This window comes from Marmota monax, unplaced genomic scaffold, assembly GCF_021218885.2.
Source record: "Marmota monax isolate L192 unplaced genomic scaffold, Marmota_monax_Labrador192_F-V1.1 WCK01_AAM20220418_F8-fsc00006, whole genome shotgun sequence".
Classification (NCBI taxonomy): Eukaryota; Metazoa; Chordata; class Mammalia; order Rodentia; family Sciuridae; genus Marmota; species Marmota monax.
Window position 1 is genome coordinate 26,122,354 of NW_026693712.1, and position 22,440 is coordinate 26,144,793.

Genomic DNA, 22,440 nt, shown 5'->3' on the forward strand with positions numbered 1-22,440 from the left:
GTTTTTTACTAGATGATCTGATTTTTTGAGAAGGGTAAAATAATTATCTAGTTTGGGAATAAAAGAGAAAAAACAATATACTCATTTTCAGTCATAGTAGATTTGAGGAAGGGTAGGAACTTTGGTTGGGGTACTTAGGAAAAAGATGATTTTATTAATGGCAAACTGTGAGTTCCAAACAGTACAATGAAAGGTTTTTACAGTTAGGAAGACTAAGGAATTAGTCCAGATCAAGTGCTACTCAAAGACTTGGGAAGAGGAGAACTTCCTGAAAACAGTGATCTGAGGCTGAGAGTCTTTTGAGATGACCAAAACAAATAGGGATTGAATTCAGGATGATATTAAAAATGTTTTGCTAATGACCATATGAGCCCTCAACAGTCAGAATTGGCACTAACCCATCACAATGGTCCAGTTGTAAATAACAGGTTAGTTTTGTCACTGAGTTTTGATCCCAAAGGCTGTGGGTCCCTTTTGCCTATCAGAATTGTAAAACCAATAACAAGACTGAGTACTGATTGAGCAGTGGAGCAGACTTGTATTGTTGCCCAAGAATAAGAGAAGTAGAGATAAACTCTAACATCAATGCCTTACCCTTTGGAGGTCAAGAGTTTATAGATAGGTGAAAAAAGTAAGGAGGACGAGGGATAGACTATGAAGGGGAGAAAGTTCATACACTTGGTTATAATGAAGTTAGAGGTTGCCTGGTGGTCACTCCAGCAGTCATCTCATATCCAAGCGGTTTCAGCCATCCCAGCTGCAGAGGAACTTCTGGCCTTCAGACATCCTGTCCTCAAAGACAAGCAAATCAGTTAGACCACCCAGGCAGTACAAGACAGTGCAGGGTAAGTTTGTTATCAGTGCTTCCAGTTGAAGCCCAATTAGTTGTGATGGAGCTGGTTCTGATGGAAGATTCTTCTTCCTTGAGTTGTTCCTTAAGTTTGTTATGGCAGGATTGAGAACGGTGATGGGGATCTATTGGGAGCTCTGTGGTCCCACTCTCAGTTTTCCTAGTACAATCTCAATTAAAAAATGTCAGCAATGTATTGCTGCAAAGATTTCTAGGAGAAAAGGATTTAGAGTTCGAAGATACAAAACCCATCCTTGCTCCATATTTACAAATTGTTTGAGCCTTTAAAAGTAATATAATAGTTCTGGACCTCAGTTCCTTTACCTAAGTTCTTTTTGGCTGTTAGGACTTGAACAACTCATATTACTTATAAACATTTGCTTCATTTACATGTTTCAGCTGAGGTGCTGTTTTCACTTTGTCATTTACACTTAGTCTTTTGATAAATGTTCCTTACATATGAATGTACTTAACTACAAAAAAGTTATTTTTAGTTTATTTTGTAGTGGTTTTTTTTTTTTTTTGGATTCTTTAAGCAGTAGTGTACTGAATTTCCATTTTCTAACTCTGAAACTTTTACAGGCTTCTCCTACTTACTTTATCACTCTTTCAATATTCTTAAGGGAAAAAAAATTAAAACTCTTTTTGGAGATTTTTGCATTTTTGCTGGCTCTTACCTATATATTTTCCTGAAAGTTTTTAAGTTTGTTATGGCAAGTACTTCACTGTAAGTGCATTTAAGCTATTCTTAAAAAAAAGTTAAAGATTTTTTACTGTTGTTCTTTAAAGATTGCATCCTTTGTGGTTAAAATGAAGAAGAAAAAAAGTGTGTGTATGAGGAATTCATGTGGTCCCACTTGTTTGCACAGTTTCAAGGCCATTAAGTGTGTTACTAAAAGTTTATTTAAAAACAATACTGTTCATCTTGCTGCTTTCTTATTCCATGGAAAAATAATTCCTAGTTTCATTGTCAGGAATCTTATGCACTCTAGAGACAGAAGTTCAGGTCAAAAGGACTTAAATGGACTGAATTTATTTTGTTGATGACAGGTCCCAAACTTAGCTTCTCAAAAAGACACAGACACACACAGACATACACACACACACACACACACACACACACAGTGAGTCAGGTGCTTAGCTAGTGCCCTGCATCATGGTATCTCTCAAGGCTTCAGTCAAAGTGTGAGCCAAGGATTGGCAATCTCATATGAAGTCTATGATGCTGAGGAATCCAATTCCAAGATACCTTGGTGGTTGTTGGCAGTATTCTGTTCCTTGGATCTTTGTTGGACTAAGTTTTTTGGTTTCTCCCTTGTTATTTGCTGTAAGCTGCCATAGTTCCTCACCATATGACCTCAGCTACCCAGCAGCTTGCTTCTTCAAAGCATGCAAGCCTAAAAGCCTAAAAGCTTCTATCAGTAAGATAGAAGTCATAGTTTTATACCCATTTTGACTTACTCTATTAAATAGAAGTCAGTCGTTAGCCCTAACTGAAGGGGAAGAGACATAGGCAACAGAAATTTGGACTACTGAGGGTTGTTTTGAAAGTTGCCTATGACCTAGATGCACCCACATGATTGAAAAGGTGAAGTGTATCTTTTCTTTGTAACAAGGCACTTGTTTCTTCACTTTGGTTTGCAAATAGCTAAAAGCAGGATTAAAGATTTGGCATCCCTGTATCCATTTTGCACCATCTCCTTTGCTCTGGGTCAACTTGGACTCCAGAAACAACAGTTCCGACTGATAAATATCTTGTGATGAGTTGAAGCTCCCCCAGGCAAACAACAACTTCCTTTATCACTGACAAGTTCTCACTTGACCAATCTTGAGATGATGATGGACCAGACCATACCTGATCAAAATCACCTGCTTTAGTAACCGAGGAAAGCCTCCAGCTATGCAAACCTTCAACTCTTTCCCTCATTCCTCCTTGTCTAAATGGGCTGTCAGAGACAGGGCTAAGGACATGGGTCCCCTTGTGTTTTTCAGGTAGCCACACTGACTGAAGTTACTTTCATGTTTTTCACCATTACCTTTTCTGTTTGGTTTTTGGGGCAAGTGGCCAGACCTGATTTCTTGGATCTCAGTCAAGTTTTGGCCTGGGACTCTAATAACATGTTCAGTCACAGATGGCTCCAGAAAGTTAAAAGATACCAGCAAATATATTAGTTTCTCTCCATCACCTGCATTCATAGTAAAGTTTTCCTTTCATGGTAGCTCATAATGGCTCCAACTTTTATACCACCCATTTGGCAATTCAGTGTGAAATCCTATGATTTCACCAAAGGTCTTGGGCTTACAATCACTGATTCAGTTGCCCTTTCCAGGCCATGAGCCTTCTCTTGAGGCTGAAGGAGGGGCTGTCTCCATCTGAATGACATGGGCCGAGAGTGGTGGAGGAATACTGCCTCACAACTTTAAGACACTGGACCCAAAAGAAGGGGCAAAGGATTCTGGACATAACGAATCAACACAGATGTATCAGTGAGTGAAATTAAATGGAACACAAAAGGCATGCCTTGTTGGGGCTTTGCCACTGAATGATAGTTCAAGGGCTCTGGATGTGCCATCACTGCCATAGAGCACCAAATCAGACATCCATGAGTGAGCGGCTGTCACATGTCAGTCACTGTGCTAAGTGCTTTATATATGTGGTCTTATGGAATACTTGAAGCAACCCTACAAAGTTGGTATTGTTTCATGTTTACAGAGAAGTACACATGCTTTGATGTTGGATTTTAAAATAAAGCCATACTGATTCCAAAAACAGTGCTCACATGATATATCAGAACATATGTATTTTTTATCTTGTTCTATTTTATACCTAGGGGAATGAGAAACTTGTATTATGTTGTTTATCTGTTTTATTTTATAAAGTGATTTAATATCTTGCATAGTTTATTTTAATATTCAACTAGTTTTTTAAAATAAGGTTTCCCTAAACAGATTCAAGGAATCAAAGTAGATGCATATACTAAGCTTTAAAAACTTAGAACACTCAGTGAAAAGTCAAGAAAAACGAGGAAGCAAAAATTTAAAACAAAGTTCTCACTGGATTTGATCTTACAAAATATCTGTTTTCCATTTTCTCTTTCTATTCCTCTTTATAGTTTTCAGGGCATTTCCTTGATATGGTGAGTATGGGAAAAATCAGTGAAGGAGAAATATGCTTGTAATTGATAAAACATAGTATGTACTAGATACATGACTAACTGCAGAACAGAAATTACAATTCCACATGACAATTGGTTTGTTTCTTTTTGTTTTAATTTCCTCATCTATAATGTAGGGATAATAATAACCAGTAAGGTTATGAAAAGAATAGACAAAATATACAAAAGCTAAGTATTAACATGTAATATGTGCCCAATGAGTTTTACTTGCCATTATCAGAACATCTTGAAATATTATATGACACAGACTCCCAAAGTAATCAGTTATCTCAAAGGTGGAATGTAAATGGGTCCTGTTTAACTTTACATAGTTTTGAAGACACAGTGTTACGTGTAGGGAAGGGGTAAAGATTAACAGCTGAAGTGCATAAAAGCAATGCAAGCCCTGAATGCTTTGAACATTCGAGAATGTTCTTTTGAGATGCATATCTTTCTGGCCACCACAAACTCTTCTTGAGGGACTGACCAGCACAATGCGTTATGAAGCCAGCAATTTTTAAGACCAAAATCTGATTATTCTATTTGTGTTCAAGTTTTATTATCATTGGGTGTATCCTGATGAAGAGTTACTTATTTCTTAGAAATTTCTAAATTTACCCATTATATTTGGTAAATCTTGTCCAAAGAATTTGCAGAACATCTTGATACCTGCAGTGGAAGTTGGATAATGCTTTGTTTGCTCGTGGGGATTCAGTATCTTTTAGGTCTTCAAGGGAGTCCTTAGCAGTCCCCATATGAAGGCTGATTTTCCAGCTTCCCATGGAGCAAGGGTGCAGGCATGTGATTTAGGTCTCAGTGGGAATACTGAGCCAAACATGAATGCAAGGAAGCAGCTGTTCCCTAGAGAGATCTGGAAGGAAGAAAAATCCAGGAAGAAGGAAATGCTTCTCTAAAGGTCCCAGGGAGCAGGTGTTTGGTGTTTTCGAGGAACAGAACAGAGGTCAGAGTGACTAGGACCCAGTGAGCTAGGGGCCGAGTAGCAGATTTACAGACATATGTTACACACATTATCCCAAGGACCATTGAAAAGATGGAGAACTCAGGCCTAAGAGAGGTTAACTGTCTTGTTCAAAATTAAGTGGCAAAACCAGGAGTCAGAAGCCCCTCTCTGATCCTAAGAGTCCTAAGCTTTGATAAGATTATATTATGTGTCCTCTAGGTTGACTTAATGTTTTCTTCATACCCTTGGTTGTGCATTTTTTGTTACTGTTATCAGAGGTCAGGAGTCATGTCTTCTTGGATTGCAATGCACAAAGTTCAAGTAGTTACTGAGTATCTTGGATGAATCATGTAAACAATAGACTTATTCTACTTTGCTTCATCCTTATACACTTGGCTGAATCTCTTAATTTAGTAGGAATATTTTAGTGCATATTTGTCTAATTATCTAGCTCTTTAATAAATATACTTTATATTATTTATTTTAAAATTATTTGAAAATTTTCACATGGAATCTAAAATCACATGTACACTAAAAATATTCAACCAAGAAGAAAAAAATACAAAATCATATTCAATAGTTGAAATCTTTCATACACACAGACACACAGACACACAGACACACAGACACACACACTCATAATGAGAGCTAAATCAAAAGTATCTTAGAAATTCCCAGTGAGAATTAAATGTGCTTTTATTGATATTATAGCAGTATAACAGAAAGGTGATTTAATTTATGTTATTTTAAAATGTAATTATTAAATATTCATGACATAGTGTAGTTTATGAGACTTAAAAACTCATACCAAAATCATATGGTGAAGATAAAATGCAGACAAAGAGTCTGGGTTCCCACAGCCACCGACCCTCACATGACCTGCTAATAAATGCCAGATTCTCATCTTGTAAAACTCCTATGGGAGAATAATAAAGGATGAACATTTGGCCCAGAATTTATTTTTATAAAACAAGCACCTTTAGCTTTTTTTCTTTTTTTTAAGTGAATCATTTTCCTGTTCTTTAAAAGTCTCTGGCCCTTTATGAAAATGTGCACCTCATGTCACACAGCTAAAGCCATAAATTTGGGCAGTTGCATATAGAAGTCCAGACATCCGGCCTGGCCAATCTAAGTGATTCAAGTAAAAGATGATATTTAACCTAACAGTTTTCTAATTCCTAGTACACTTTCTAATTCCTAGTACACTTACTAGCTAATTGTTCACCTCTCTTGGGCCATAGTTTTGATTGTGAGATTTTAGGGAATGAATTTATGTAGATTCAAAACAGAAACACAGTAAATAAAACCAGCTCTGTGATTAGAAATTGTTATAAGCCAGAGACATTGCCAAACTTTTTCTTATCTAGAGGGACCACAAAGCAGATGAGTATACTCACAGCACACTAAAAAGAATTATGAGGTTATGACCAACACAAATATAAACTAAAAGAAATACATAAAAGATAACAAGAAGTGAGTCAAAACTAAGAGCTCAGGAATGGGTGTGCCAAGAGGTATCTGCAAAATTCTGCACCTTCACAGCTCTTCTTTAAGAAAAGCAACTTCTGAAATCTCTGCATGTAATAGATGCTGTGGCTCATGCCACATAAATCTACTCTCACTTTGGTTATTACTCAGAGCAAGCTTGTCCTAGAGCCAAAGGTCTCGCCCACATATAGACATTTAGTCTAAAACAGAAGGGTTTGCCCCGTAGACTAGATATTCCATATTGGGAAGTAGCGAATTCACTCAGTCATATCCTATCTGCAGTGGGGTGAGTTGGGTGGGGATGGGGAAATGCTGATTACGTTTTAAAAGCCAAATAATTAGCAATCACAGATTTCCCTGTTTCCAGATTCTTCATGTGGTTCACTGTAAATATTAGTGTTTGAAGCTTTAGAATAAAGAGGAATGTTTGTGTAGAAAATGAAAGGCTACCTAAGCTATTTTCCTACCTCTTTCTTAATATAATCTTATGATGAAATCATCAAAGGTACTCACTAAAAGTCTTCTTCAAGAAAAGGCTTGATGTTTGAAACAAATAGCGCTACACAGACTGGGGGTTGGGTAGGGTAAAGGGGAAAAGGAGAAGGAATAGAAAGAGGAGAGGATGGAAGGAGTCAGGAAGAGAGAGAGGGAGAAAGGGAGAGATGAATAAGAAGTTACAAAAGACAAAAATACTTTTCAACTTATTTCACCTAAAGAAAACAAATTCCAAAACTCACAAAGAAAAATAACGATAACGAAGGCTGGGCATGGTGGCATGTCTGTAATCCCAGTGGCTCTGGAGGCTGAGGAAGGAGGATTATAAATTGGAGTTCAGCCTCAGCAGTTGAGAGACTCTATCTCAAAATAAAATAAAAAAAAAAATTAAAAAAAGGACTGTGGATATAGCTTAGTGGTAGAGTACTTCCAGTACCTCAGAATTCCAGAAGGAAGGCAAGAAGGTAGGAAGGAATAAGGAAGGAAACTAACCTAAAACAGAGAACCCATAAAATAAAAATCAATTGGTGGATTAATTCAAAGCAAAGAAAATAAATAGATATGGAACTTCAAAGTAAGTATACTTCGCACTCTCAAAAATGGAATAAAAGGAAAAAATGTCAAATAGGCAGAAATGATTAAAGCAAAGGTGAGTAGAAAATAAAATTAAAAAGTCATCTTAAATGAAAAGAATCATGAATAAGATAAACTCTAATAGAGGTGGTGATGTACTCCCTATAGAGAAGGCTCAAAAGAAGAGTGTGAGTTTGCCATGTGAGCTCTGTATTTGGAGCTGTATGACCTTCCGCAAAGACAAAACTTCTCTGTGTCATGGTTTCCTCATCCATTAAATGGAAGTAAAAATATTTTCTATCACGAAAGGTTAAATAAGCTAATTTCTATCACAAAGATTAAATAAGATAATTGTTTCAGAATTCTTAAGAATAGTGTTTGAAATATTATGATTGACCAGTACCTGCTGGTATTCTCTTTGTATGCTTCTGTCTAGTTCATAGGAAAGTATTATGAAAAAAATAAATGAAGGTGGAATAAAACATGTACTGAATTTGTAAGTTGATGAGAATATAAAATAAACACAAATTTCAAAAATTGTTCAAAAGAGAAATACACTGTGAAATGTTAATTTTGACAGAAACTTGATCCAAAAATGTTGTATTTTATCATTGAAGACTATAAATGAAGAAAAGAAGTAGTAGTATTTTTTCCATTTAGAGAAAGTAAAGAGATGCCATCTTATTTGTGAAATATTTAGAGAAATATAAAATTCAGAAAAACGGAAAAAGGAAAATAGTGCATGCATCATGGGAATTTCCATGGAATATAAAACAATGGAAAAAGCAAAGAACAGAGTCACATAGAAATTTAAAAAGTCAAATACAAAAATAGATATGTCAGTCACCTAAAAATATTTATAATCTGGTTAAGTGATATGTGAAGTTAAAACCTCAAGTATTAGGTTAAAAAACAAGGTGCTATTTAAAATAAACAAGTTTTGCTATTTAATATAAGTATAAAATATTATACTTATATTAAATATCAAAAAATTATTCATATTTAGTAGAGTTATATATATAACTATATATAACTCTACTAAATATGAATATTTAACATGACTTAAATTTGTGTATAAGCAATTTGTATAGCTTTGTATCCCATGAGCAGATAGATTATTTGGCAGAATAATAATGGTTGAATAAAGGTTTCTTAAAAACTTCAAATTTTCTAGAAAATAGTATTTACTCAGTCAATATTTTCTGCTAATAATGTGGTATAAATGGACTTCATTAACAAAAGCTTAAATAATCAAACAACTTTTTGTTCATTTGTGCTTTTAATTAATTTCTTCTTAAATCCACTATAAAATTTTAAATCACTTTTCTAAATAACTCTTGGATCAAAGAGAAGGTCAAAACTGCATTTGTAGAGTATTTAAGAGATATTAGCTATATCAGAAAAAAAGATGGAGAGTTATCCAACTCACATTATGAATCTAGCATAACCTCGATGCTCAAATCATAAAAACCAAGATATCACAATAAAAAAATTAAAGAACTATTTTGTTTATTAATATAGACATAATGTTCTAAATGGAGAAGTAGGAAAGATGGGCAGAATCACTCCCAAACCAAGTAAGATTTATCCCCCAAATGCAACAAATTTTGAATTCTTTCCTTTGTGATAATTTCATCAACAATTTAAGCAAAACAAATCATATGGAAATTTTAATATAAGTTTCTTTAATGGAGAATCTATTAATAGCTTAATAGAATCTTAATAGACATATAACCTCCCTCTGTGCTCCAGTTTCCTCATTTTAAAACAGATGATAATGGTATATACCTCAGAGATGTGTTGTGGGAATTAAATTAATTAATTTAGCTAATATACTAACAGTACCTGAAAGTGTCAAATAAATATTAGCTACTATTTTAAGAGCTATATCCTTTAAAATTCAGATAACTAGGGCTGCATTCTTCAGCACAGTGAAGACTACCTATTTGGGTCTCAGAATCAAAATAATATTTGATAATAAAACTTTTAAATTATTTCCAGAGTCATTGCTATTGAAATAAGTAAAAATAAAGCATTCATATAAATATTTCTGATCCTTTCACAAAAATTCCAGGCAATATAATATTATTCAAAACAAAAGTAAGAGATATAATGATTGATTTGAAGAAGGCAACATTATGTTTTTTACATAATTTGCTTACATTACCTGAAAACTATATCTTATAGAACATTGTAAATGATTGGGTTCAATAAAATTGGAAGATAGAAAATAAGTATACAAAAGTCCTCAGACTGCCTTCCTTCCTTCCTTCTTTTCTTTCTATCTTTTTGTTGTTGTTGTTGTTGTTGTTGTTATTGATGCTAAGAATTTAACCCAGGGTCTTGCACATGCTAAACAGGTGCTAGATTGCTAAACTATAGCCCTAGACTTACCTACAGCCTTTGTATACAATTAAAAAAGAAGGTAATGTTTGATAAAAAGAATATGTTTACATTAATAGAAATAACATAAAATAGTGAATAGAAATCATAATGGGATGTATGGTAGAGACAGAAGAAACAAATTAGTTATTTGTGTGGGTGGCTATTACATAAGAATGGAGTAGGTGGAGGAAAGTATTGTGTTCTGAATAAGTCTGAATATTATAGAGAAAGCAAGTTTTCCTAAGTGAAATTACATGTTAGGAAAAAATGAACAGGTAATAACAAAAATAAAATTTAAAGAAATCATTATTAATCAAACCACCCTATTTTCAATATCTTAGTGTATTTTCCTCCCATCTTTAACAAAAAATAAGATCATACTATAAATTATACTATTTTATATCATTAAAAAATTTACATTATGCTCAACCTTTCAAGCTGTATGGATTAAGAGTTGTGTTTGTGAAGAGATGAGACAAAAGTAAAACTAGGAATAACCTAAACAAAGTAGAAATTTATTTTTATTCCTTTAAAGGTGTAAGACAAAGAAGACCAAGATTGGTATGATGGACCCTGTTATATTATCAATATTTCATTTTCCTTTAAGACCATTTCTCAGCCTGTCCTGCTATTATACCTTTTGTATTGGCTGGAGGATAATGGGAAGGACAAGAGGGTGAACCTTTCAGTGCAGAAATTTGTGAACATGATTTCAGCCTCTGCAGTGAGTAAGAGACACCACATTAGACATTGTGATGTTATTTATCACACATCAAGCTCATACAGTAAAAGTTTCAGCCTTTTTTTTTTCAGAAAAACTGATGTATTTCTTTTAATTCACTGCAGATTCTTGCATAACTTAACTCTTATAGAATGATATCTAACAATACCTGCTGTTTCAGCCAGCTTTTTTTTTTTTTTTGCTACTGTGACTAAAGGACCCATTCAGAACAAGTATAGAGGAGGAAAAGTTTATTTGAGAGCTCACGGTTTCAGAGGTCTTAGTCCATAGAAGGCCAGCTCTATTCCTGGGGCTTGAGGTGAGGCAGAACATCATGGCAGAAAAATGTGGCAGAGGGAAGCAGCTCACATGGTGATCAGAGAGCAGAGAGAGACTCCACTCTCCAGATACAAAATATATACCCCCTAGCCACGCCCCCAATGAACAACTTCCTCCAGCCACAACCCACCTGTCTCCATTCACCACCCAGTTAATCCCATCAGGAATTAATTCACTGATTGGGTTAAGATTACAACCTAATAATTTTTCCTCCAAACCTTGCATTGTCTCACACAGTAGTTTTTGGGGGACACCTCATATTCAGACCATAACACATGATAAGAAAGGGAAAAACCAAATGTCTTAGCAATTCACCTTCAGGAATTACCATGAAATAATGCAAAATATTTGAATTCAATGATTTTTATTGCATTAGTTTTTAATAATAGGAAATAATTGAAAATAAATGCTATGCTTAGAACATAGATATTCATAACATTTTTTAAATAGCTGGTTGAAACATTTTTGCAGCTATTAAGTCTGAAATTTTGAAGGATTTTCAATTTGAGATGCTTACAGTCAGTTATATGATAAAAATAGTGTATAGGCTGGACATATGTGGTCCCCAACTATAAAATGTACATTATATATACCACAAATCTATAATATGTACAATATGTACAAAAATCAGTGAAGAATTATAAAATATAGAACATGCTTATCTCCATTTTTGGAATTCATATTTATTCTTATATTTTATTACTTTCTAAATTTTCTGTATGATTATTATGTGTCTTCTTTAATTGGAAAAACACATTTAAAAATCATAGCCGGGCACAGTGCTGCACACCTGTAATCCCAGCAGCTTGGGAGGCTGAGGCAGGAAGATCAAGATTTCAAAGACAGCCTCAGCAAAAGTGATGCACTAAGCAACTCAGTGAAACCCTGTCTCTAAAATACAAAATATGGCTGGGGATGTGGCTCAGTGGTCAAGTGTCCTTGAGTTCAATCCCTGGTTACCCACCCCCCTCAAAAAATTATGACAACATCTAGGTGCAATTTTTAAAAAGTTTCATTGGCTTTACCATATTATTTAAATAACAATTTATATTTAATCTGTATCTGCGTGTTTTGAGACTATATTACAGCTTGGGAAATGTATTAAAATAAGGAATTCCCATGATAAATTGGAATTTATATTATTTACATTAAAGGTGTTATTCAGAACTATATAAAAAATTCTCATTTTAAAAGTTTAATTTCTGAAGTTAATGATTAAAAACTAGAGTAAACAAATATGAGAAAATGGCATATTCATTGTTATTCCACTGTCAAGGATGAAAAAGTAGAAGACACTGACATTCTCTGAGAATAAAGGGAGGATACTAAGCCTATGGTTCACTATAGTGTGAAAAGATGACAGTTCTCAGAGGACTCCCGGATGCCCACACAGGAGGCCAGATCTAAGCACAGAAGTTGCCAATCTAGGAAAAAATCCTTTCTCCAAAATAGCTTTCCACAGAGTTTTGGGGTTTCTCTGATGCTCTGGTCTTGTCTAAAACCTCAGGAAGTTTCTATACTAAGGGTAATAAAGAACAGTTCTAACAATTACCACAATTCAATTTTCTAGTTTCTTTTCAACATGGAACTCAGTGAATCCTCTTTACTGTATATGATTTAGTTGTGTTCTTTTCAGAGAAGAAAGCACCATTCATAAAGAATGCCCAACTATAAGCAGCAACTCTGCTTGTCATTTTCTCTGACTTGATATTGTTACCTTATTCCCTTTGCCTTGCATACTACCCTTCAAAAATCATGCCCTGTTTTCTGCTTTTAAGCATATGTTCATCTTGCATATGGGTGTGTATGTGAACCTATGAGAAAATATATACATATACACCCATTATGTAAAATGTTTACTTATCATCTATATATTTATTTGCTGTATAGAATGTGTCACTAAATTATTTATGTGACTCTACCTCACCTGCTCGTAGTCCACATTTCAACTCAAATGTGAATTTGCACTGACATCAATTAACTGGCCTACCTATAATCATCCTTCATCAGATTTCCTATTGTAATATCTTCAGAACTCTTCCAACGCCTGAGCCTAACTCATTTATTTGCTAATTGGTTTCCAGTTTCTACTGTACCTGTAACAGAGTCAGAAAAACATAGTCATTATCTTTGGAACTCACTATTTCATCTGTAGTGCCTAGGATCATACACAGGACACAAAAGTTGAATGAAAGAAAATAAAGCTGTAAGAAATTGGACACTGGTGATTATGGCAGAAGTTTTAATCTTAATATATGTAAACATTGTTTCAAATGTTTTTCTGTTTTGTTTTGTTTTGATTACTTGATCTATAGGATGATCTCTGAGAAGATAAAAGCTGAAGCTGGGACCCAGAGTCAGTCCATGGTCATCTTTGACTATTGGCATGCTGTTGAACAACACAACATTGGCAGGAGGGGTGAAGAAGTTTAGTGTTGGAGTTTTTAGATGTGGAATGTTATCTGTGTATACATGTGAGTTGTTGCTCTTTATGTTTTGATTTTCTTTTAACATGTGAATTTCAGGCAAAAATCATAAATTCAGTGTTTGAACAAGTGACTATTTGTTTTAATACATTATCTGATATTACAGTTTGATAATCAATTTTGAAGGAAGTTAATTGACATAAGTGTCCTTTGGCCAAGTTTACCATTTTATGAAAACATGTAGTTTGAGATATCTTCTTTAGAATGTTATGCCTTCTGCATATGTTGTTGAATTTTTAAGAGAATGTAGCTAAATTTTGAATTGGTCACATATCAAATTATTTCTAACATGATCCAGAATATATTTGGATTCTTTTGTGATTAAAGGAATTGAATCAAATAATTAAAAAGAAATTAATAAGAGTTTGAATATTGAAGCTAGTATTTTTTGATCATTTGGAATTTTTAGATCCCCAAATGCAAAGTAGTTTAAGTTTTAATTTTGATTTGTAAAATTATTCTGTAAACAACTTTAATATTAAGAACAGTACACATATGAGAACAGTACACATTAAGAAAGTTTTCTTTAACTTCCAAAAATTACTTTTTTTTGTTATTAAGATAAGAAATCATTTATCTTTAAAATTAAATAAAATAATTTATTATTATAATTAATAATTTAAATTAGTAGTTTATGGCATAAAATATCTTTAACTCTCGTTCTCACAAATAAAATGATTTTATTTTATCTTCCTTGTAATCGAAATGCATCTTTGTGCTGGGTATAGTGGTACATGGTTGTAATCCCAGGGGTTTGGGAGACTGAGGCAGGAGGATCCAGAGTTCAAAGCCAGCCTCAGCAACTTAGTGAGGCCCTAAGCACCTTAGTGAGACCTGTCTCTAAATAAAATATGAAAATTGGCTGGAGATGTGGCTCACTGGTTAAGTGCCCCTGAGTTAATTCCCTGGTACTAAAACAAACAAACAAAAACCCACTCTTGTGCTTGTAATATTTTGTTCAACGTATATTGTGATTTTTGTGTATATAGAAGAGAAATGGATAAATATAAGTAAATTAAGGGTTCCAGATATCTTGAGTACAAGTACTAATAAAAAATAAGCACGTCCTCTTTTCAAAGAAAATAAAAGATGTGTTGCAAAAGACGAGGGCTGCTTAACAATGTTATTGATTCTTTAAACCTGTTGGAAAATGACCCTAAACCGAGGGGAAAGCCCTGAGGGGTTCTGAAGCCAGTTAAGCTGCATACATATGTTTGCTGACAGTTGGAAGAATGAACATTTCTCATCTCACTTTGACTGCATTAAAAAAAAAATGTTGGAAAAGCTAGTGGATTCAGGTTTCATGCTATTTGCATCTGAATTCCTTTCCTTTTCATATTTAAAATTTGTAACATGTTCTATAGAGTCCTTAAGTGAACATCCTGTTTTCAAAACTTCTAAAACTCCATTGCTTTGAACAGTGTGCCACATGGCAATGCTACAAACATAAAGAGTCCAGCTGTTAGGATGGAAAATACCATATAAATCATTGTAAAAGCATCTTGTCTTACTACTTGGGAGAACACACTGAGGTATTTTAAAGGAAAGATATACTAACTTTAAAAGCCTTCAAAAAGCACTGTCATGATTCTTTGGATTTTAGATTATAATCTCAGACTGTTTCATGAAGGAAAGGATTATATACCTTTTTACCTGAACAAAGACATTTTTTTCCCCAGTAATTTCTCAAGGGTGCTCTTGTCCCTGACCTCCTCCATGTGGTTTGTGAGATCTGAAACTTTATCATAATTAATTCTACCTAAGTAACCATCTTTGAAATAATATTCTAGTTATCTTCACCTTACTCTTAAAAATAAAACTCACCTTATGCTTAAAAATAAAAATAAACTCCTGGAAAGTTTTCTGGATTGGAAATGTTTCTGGGAAGAGAAACACCTTCAACTAGGATGAGCCTAGATTTTAGAAAGATCCTGGAAAAATATTGCAGCAGGATAATACTCTGAGTACTCATGCTGTGAATATTTTTATTCCTAATAGTATAAAATTTTGAATCAAGGAGATGTTTTACATGCAGACAGAGGCAATTATAATGAGAGGCAGAGAAAAGTCTATTGTGATACAAGAATGGGCTTGGACTTAGAGGCGTGAATCTAGCTGTTAAACAGTATCAAGTGCTGAATAAATGTTAGTTTCATCTCCTGCTTTACTCCAAGATTTCAATGTATGGAGCCCATTGACTTTATTGTCTCATTTAGTTCCCTCTTCAATTTTCAAGGCGTTTTTGGGGACCATTCCAGCTATTCTCCAGTATGTCAACAAAAATCTAGGTAGCTAAAGAAACAATTGGAAATGGGAGCCTTTCTCTATTTGAGTTTGTTCTTATTTTGTGAAATCAACTTTGTATTCTTTACTCCTAAATAAGACTCTTCGCCACTTAAAAAAAAATACTTGAGCTATTTCAAAAGACTTGGTTAAATTAGTTTTTTCTTTGGCAAAATTGTTTACTCTTCCTATTGGGAGGCAGTTGAGAATGGAGTTTTTATGAATTATTTTTCTAGATTCAATAAACAGTTTCTGGCAAAGTATTTAACTTCCCTGCTTCTTCACCTGTAAAATGGGTAACAATGATCATGCCTTTTTTCACAGAGTTTTTACAAGAAGTAGATGAGTAAATAGTTTGCTGGGATTTACCTCAGTGTCTCCTGGCACACAATAAGAAGTTGGGCAGGGATGGGTAGACATTTCGAATTTACAGTCTTAGTTGATTATCTTCGTGTTGTGCAGATGTATGGAATGATTTATATAGAGAGATGAGATGGTCTTAGAGACTACTTAGTGAACAGTTTCATTTTACAGATGAAAGGCAGAAATCTAAAGTAAGACTATGGCTTGGCCAAGGCCAGTTAATGAAAGTTCTACAATAAGACTCTCCGCCTCTGCTTTCTAAGTTCTGCATCTTTGTATCATGCCACACTCCTATTGAACATTTTTTTCTATTTTTATATCTTGCAGCTTCTGGAGGATGAACCATATGTTTGGCAACATTTCTGCTGTGAAGATACCAGAGAAGTTCATCTTTTCATTGCACCTTTTTAGATCTGCCATGTTGATTGATTAAAAATGGATGTGCAGAGCAAAGCATGGAGGAGATTGCTTATGATGTTTTCATTATGTAGACAGAACCATGATGTTTTGCAAAGACCATATTTTAACAGAATAAATTCATCGAACTTACATTCAAACAAGAAAGTCATCCGTTGTTAACTTATACGAACGAAATGTAGAAGCAAGATTTGGAGGTATATGTTTGTAAAGTCATTTTGCAATGAAATGTAAAGACAGATGATACAATGCCTTTTATAGGATCAGGTTAATGCTTATTGTGCCTGAAGCTTCCCGACTTGACAGAGGAGAACTTGGATTTATCAAATGTTAAACACATGGCTTTAATGGTTTGTATTAGGAGAATTCCTGAGGGATTTGTGCTAGTTGTGAGGTTGTATTCACTTCACTTTATTTCTTTCCTGTGGCTCTCCTATTTCCCTTTGGGATGTGTTTCATGTGTCTGTTATTGCTTTGAAGATTTTTCATTTCTATCTCATGCTTAACACTTGCTGTTGATTCTTTGTATAACTTAGGAGAAATGAACGATATTCTTCTCCTAGAGTATCAGTGTTTATAAGGTAAACGTGTCTGTGCTGATTTAGAAAAGAACACATATTTTTCTCTCTTTTATGCTAAGAATAAGATTTTATTTTTTGGTGTTGAAAACTTTTTAGAAACTTAATATTTTGTGTTTTATCTCCAGGATTATTCTTTACTTTGTGGATTAAAGCAGAAGAGTAGATATTCTGTGATTATTTTGTTAAACAGCAACATATTCTAGAGAACTTTGATTAAAAGGATAACTTGAGACCACAAAAAGTCCCTCTTTACAAGACAATTTTAATCTCAGCTATCTTTGCATTTTTTTTTGTTTTATTATTTAATGATGATAAATATGATGGTTTTTCCATGAAGAGAAATATAGACATTGCTGTTATAAGAAGTTATTCTAGACAGCATTTGGGACCCATTCATGAATGTTTTTCTGGCAGTCATCTCAATAGATCATCTGTATCTTTTGGTTTGTTGTGTCAGTTTATAGATGGCAAAAATAGTGTATTTTGAGCATGACTTGATCAGCAGTGATATAAGCAGTGGAGAAAATATATTGGTGAATGTGCTTACACAATGAATAACTGGAAAACACTCAGCCAGTATTTCTGTGGGTGTATCTGTTCTTTTTCTGTTTATATTAAACTTGAATGATTAAATAGAAAGCAGGTTCAAAGAAAAAAGAATATTGTGGTTTGAGTACATACATTCAAACGTATACTTCTTATTTTCTTACATTAAATCTTTACACTTCACCATCTGGCAGCGTTGTTCATCCTCTTATTTTCTTAACCCTTTCCCAGTTGGAACCACTACCATGTAACTTTATGGGTATTAGAGTTCCTGCCATGATTCAAGCAGCCTTCATCCCTTAAGTAGAAGGGAAGAAGAATACAAGTCTCAATTTCATCAGAATTATTTTAAAATTATAAACATATTATTGGGTAAATAAACGCTTTAAGGAGGCTTGGCTGGAGATTTTGGCAAGTCACCAGCATGCGGATTACAATAGTGATGATTATAAAAAAAAAAAAAAAATCCTAGGCCAATTCCTTGATGTCCTGCTTCTGATTCCTTTCCAAAACAAGTACAATGAATTTATGGCAATATAGAATCTATCTGGAGCAAATTTAGGCTTCTTTCTTTGGAGGAAGAAAATCTGTAAGACTGGTTCTTTTTAAGACACAGTGACCCTGGTTAGTTCTGTTAGGATAGAGAGGAAAGTCCTGCCCTCTGTTGTTTTAAGGTACTCTTGAGTATTATCTCCTGGCACCGCAATTGACTGAAATTGTTCACAGCTTCCATTTCACTTGCATGTGATGTGATACAAAGAACAATTTAAGTTCATCATAAGGTTTGTATCATTATAATCACATTTTCATCTTTTTAATAATTTTTTGCCCATTGTAAAATGTATTATTTTGCCATTTGGTCTATCAGCCCTAGATGAATGGTGAGAATATGGGATTTTCAATTAACCAACATTTCTCTAGTTTCCTCAACAAACCAGTATATAAATATGCCATTTGCATAGACTTCACTTAATGATCACTCTTCTCTAAAGAGCTTTGTTTATATCATTTATTCCTTCTCCTCTGTCCCATCTTTTAACATGGAGAGTCCCAGGGTTTAGTCTTTGTTCCTGGTTTCCTTCCCTTCTAATTTCTTATCTTTTTGCTGCTCTGTTTCATCTTAAGTTTCTGTCTTGAAAAGGTATGTATGTGTGTATGTGCATGCATCTCTCTGTCTATATGCATATAATTCTGGAGTGTGTGTGTGTGTCTGTGTTTATCTTAAATTTACAATTTTAGTCTAAATATCTTCCCTGAATTGTATATAGATTTAGATATCTAATTACCTACAGCACTTCCAACTATCTCATAAGAGTTTTACACTTTCCATGTCAGAAATAAAACTTTATGTCTCTTCTATGTCCCACCTGATCTTTCCTCCCCCAATAGGCAGCCCCATCTTAGGTAATGAAAATTCCATTTTTCTGGGGGCATCAGGCCAAACTCATCCTCTGTAGCCCATTTTTTCTTCAAATTCTATTGAATTTACCTTTTAAATATATTCAGAGTCCAGTTGTTTTCACCACCTTCACTCAGACAGATCTCATCTCATTTTTGGCCTTGGTACTGAAGTAGCCTTCTCTTTGCTTTTTCCCTTGTCCCTCCATACTTTCTTCCACCTCAGTGAACTTATCAGCAAGAGTTATCTTATTAGTATTGTTCTGAAACATAGTTCAAATTCCGGCACTTGTCTGTGTAGAAGTCCCCATTTGACTCTTGGCTCACTTGGAGAAAAAACAAAGGTTTTGCCATGACCTACATAGTCATGAATGATCTGTTTTCCCATTGCTGCCTCCTCCTCCTCCTCCTCCTCCTCCTCCTCCTTCTTCTTCTAATAATAATAATAATAATAATAATAATAATAATAATAATAATAATTTTAGTTGTAGATAGACACAATGCCTTTGTTTTATTCATTTATTTTTGTGTGGTGCTGAGGACCGAACCCAGTGCCTCACACATGCTAGGCAAAAGCTCTGCCACTGAGCCACAATCCCAGACCTCCCATTGCCTTCTTGACTATATGTCTTACTTCACTTTCCACTCCTTTGGCTTCAGAGTTCATTGATATACTTAAAAATTCCAGAGACTCTTTTACTTGGATTTTCTCTTTGCCTGTAATGAGCTAACAGGGATATGCAATGGCTAACAAGGCCATCAATCAAATATTGCCTTCTAATGGAGACTTTCCCTAAACATACTTAGCATGATATGAAAGTTGTAAGATCCTAATTTCCCTGGCATACTTTATCTCCTTCTTCTTTCTTTATTTGACTCTACCTAGCATTTGCCTTCATCTAAAGACTCCATTTTTCACTGATCTTCCTCAATCTCAGTTTCCTGAACTAAAATGTAGAGAATATCAACTCTACCAAGGGCAGGGAATTTTGATTTTCTTTGTCTAAAAAAAAAAAAACAACACCTCTGTATCTCCTGTATTTATATAATGCTTGGTACATAGTATGTGTTCAATAAATATTCATCAAAATAATAAAGTAATAACTGCCATATTTTTTGTGCTTTTTCTTCAGCAAATTGGAAAGAGATATAAAGTGCTATGAAAGCATCACCTGGCTAGGACTTGGAATGACATAAATATTTATTAGAAATATGATCATAAATAAATTCCATAAACATGTTAAATTTCAGTGAGAATAATTACAGAGCTTAAATGAGATAATTTATATGAAAGTGCTTTCAACCATTAATGTTTTCCTAATGCTATTAGTGATCCCCCTCTCTCTTGTGAATAAATTAACTTAATCTTATAAATGGATTATTTTTATCAGTACTACATTAAACTCTCTATATTTGCTCTTTATGTCACTTTCTCTTAAATTTTCATGTTTCCTTTTCCAGATTAATACAGACATATTTATTGATATTTACCAGTGGTATGCATGTTATAGCAACTACAGTGTAATGGTGGATACATATATTTAAAGCAATTTTCAAAATTCATTTGTATAAAGTTACTTAATTTCTATTATTTACCATGATTGATTCTAGGTGCTCTACAAGTATGAACTTATTTACTACTTTTAATAACCTAATGAGGTCAGTATTATCTTTGTTTTGCTGATGAGAAAATTGAGATAGATTAATTTGTTCAAGGCCCTAATTTATATTACCTCTGTGTGCATTCATGTGTTTGTATATTTAAAAGTAAAATAATTTAATGTTCATATGGTAGTCTTAAAAATAAACATTATACCTACATATTATATAGAAGCATGATAAAACTAGATTTTGAGAATTTAAGTGTTGGCTAATATACACACACACACACACACACACACATATATGGATTGAACCAAGGTGTACTTTACCACTGAACTACACAACTCCAGTCCTTTTTATTTTTAGTTTTGAGACAAGTTCTCAGTAAGTTCCTTAGTGCCTTGTCAAATTTCCGAGGCTTGCCTCAAACTTGTGATCCTCCTGCCTTAGTCTCTAGAGCTGCTGGAATTATAAGCATGCACCACCATACCCAGGTATAATTTTTATTTATTTTTTATTTTTTGGTGGTGATACAGGGGATTCAATCCAGTGGTGCTCTGCTACTGACCTACATCAAACCCCTTTTCAAAATTTTGAAACAAGTTCTGGCTAAGTTGCCCAGGCTACCATGAACTTATGATTCTCTTTCTTCATCCTCACAGGTTTCTAGGATTACACACATGTACCATAGCATCTGGCTGTCAGATTTTTATTTATTTATATGTGTATTTATATGTATGTGCATACTAAGATCTTAGTATATTTTATGAAGTATCTTTGTGTTAGTTCTTGGAATAAATTTTGAAAGTAGAATATTGAGCAATTTCGATATCTAGGAAAATACTGGCTTAATAAAACATTTCTACTTCTCATGTGTCCATAGAATTCTAAAGTAAGATCAGCAGTACAAGCCTTTTTCTTTCTACTTATAGTCCTGCTGTGGTCTTAACCTTGTTTGTCTCTCAGCTTTATCACCAGTATTTTTTTCCTAGTGAGGATACTGGAATTCACTGACAATATGAGACTGTTTTAAACAATTAACCCGAATAGATCCTCATTCATTTTTTTCCTTTTCACCATAGTTATTTGAATCTTCAATGGAGATGTCTTCTAGCCAACTTTGATACAAATCCATTGAACATTACCTATGGTTATTCATATCACAAATATTTTAGTATCAAGTATGTAGCAAGAATTAGATGAGTCAGGTAAAATTCCTATTTTTAAAATCTGGTTGGGGAACATAATATTGGACATATAATAAATTTTCAGTTGAAAATAAATTCTAGAGAGAAAATAAAGGAAGGTGATGAGAGAGTGATGGGCGGTCCTAAGCCCGTGGGTGCAAATGAGCTAATTTTGTCAAGATCAGAAATCCTAGTGTGTTTGGAACAGCATGGGCAGATCCAGAGATAATTATGTTAAGTGAAATAAGCCAGGCACAGAAGGACAAGAAGTGCATGATGTCATTTGTATAAGGAATCTAATGAAGTTGATCTCATAGAAGTTGAGAGGTAGCATGGTGGTTACCAGAGGCCAGGGAGCCAGTGGGAATGGGGAAAGGTTGATTAGTGGGTATTAAGTTGCAGTTCAATGGGAGCAAGGAGTTCTGGTGTGCTATTGTGCAGGAGGATGACTATAGATAATTCACTATCATTTCACAAAGCTAGAAAAAAGAATTTTGAAGGTTTTCACTATAAAGAAATGATAAATGGTTGCGGAGATGTGTATAACCTGATTTGAATATTATACAGTCTATACATGTATCAAAACATTGCATGGCACTTCATTAATGTG

The 22,440-nt window shown here is 34.1% G+C and overlaps 1 long non-coding RNA gene across 1 annotated transcript in view; it reads left to right on the top strand.

The window, feature by feature from the left end:
• Positions 1-21,374, top strand: part of LOC131424774 (uncharacterized) — a 47,217-nt gene extending 25,843 nt beyond the window's left edge. The window contains exons 3-4 of the long non-coding RNA XR_009228308.1: positions 13,283-13,441; positions 16,427-21,374. This is a non-coding gene — a long non-coding RNA (uncharacterized LOC131424774). The remainder of the gene's footprint in view (positions 1-13,282; positions 13,442-16,426) is intronic.
• Positions 21,375-22,440: the final 1,066 nt, after the last annotated feature.